This window comes from Pseudomyrmex gracilis, unplaced genomic scaffold (assembly GCF_002006095.1).
Source record: "Pseudomyrmex gracilis isolate BER0280 unplaced genomic scaffold, ASM200609v1 scaffold_397, whole genome shotgun sequence".
In the NCBI taxonomy this organism is placed as follows: Eukaryota; Metazoa; Arthropoda; class Insecta; order Hymenoptera; family Formicidae; genus Pseudomyrmex; species Pseudomyrmex gracilis.
In genome coordinates, this window is record NW_018020981.1 from 73,279 (window position 1) to 74,635 (window position 1,357).

Here is a 1,357-nt window from a genome sequence, read left to right on the forward strand (position 1 = left end):
TTACGTCCTGACCTACGGTTACGATCGGGTCCTAACGGAGGAACGCAACTTGACACACGACACTTTTGTGTATTATATCTCGGCACACTGACCTAATGAGATAAGGCAAGCATGCGAGTCGAGCGAGACTGTTCAACGACGTAGTCAAGTCAACGGACTTCCCGATATTACTTGTCTAACGTCTTCTCACTCGTTGGTCCTCTTTTAGGTCTTAGAAACAATTCTAATTTACCTGGGACAGGACCTGGCGATCACGTGATGAGATTACAGGAATGAGTTTTCAGGATGGATTGTTCAAAAGTTTATTTAATTAGTTAAAGCCGTTTCATTTTTATGAGTATATAAATCATTTTTATTCAAAATATTAACATTTAGGTTTATTCAAAAAATATATTCTTACGCAAGTTGAATTAAATAATTGGACGTATGATGAAGTTCGGTGTGAATTTGAATATACATTGGCATTGTTATTATTTTTAATCCTGGGAGTTCGTTATTAACATTACGGTTGATTTTTGGAGCGGTCGTATGACAACTACATACGATTTGCTATTGCTTAAAGTTTGACAGTGGTGATTGGAAATCGGCAGTTGTTCGGAACGACACAAGGCTGTGAACAGCTAATCCGATTGAAAGGAAATCGGCAGTTGTTCGGGACGACACAAGGTCGTGAACAGCTAATCCGATTGAAAGGAAATCGGCAGTTGTTCGGAACGACACAAGGTCGCGAACAGCTAGTCCGACTGAAAGGAAATCGGCAGTTGTTCGGAACGACACAAGGTCGCAAACAGCTAGTCCGACTAGGATGTCGAGGAGAAGAGCTTACTAAATGAAGCAGTTGAATTGTCGAATTTAATCCTTTCTTCCGAATATCAACCGTCTCGAAGAAGGTTTTACTGTGTGCGTGGGAACCTTAGATTTGTTTTGCAAAAACTATTGCATTAGTAAGTACTCACTACTTATTGTTTACGGTAGAATGTTGAGATGAGTGATTGACTCGTTTCGCTCAAAAGTCAGGAGTCTGTCGGCTGGACTCAGGTGGGATGAATTGGTCGTCTCCTCTGATAGAAGTTGTCACGAGTCGCACTGTTCACTCGGATTTACGTGCCGAGATCGACGTCAAATTAAGAATCGTTTGGATCGTCGAATGTCAGACCAAACAGGAAAAGCAAGTATCTTTTCGTATGACCGAATTGACTCTAAGTTAAATTGTTGAATCGCACGAGAAGAAATAGAACTATGTTAATAATCGTAATCCTGGTTATGAAGCTTTCACTCTCCGGTGTTCCAACGCCTTATATATGATGATCTCGGGGCGTTGACCCTTCTGCTTTTTGCCAATCGTCTTTAGATTTTA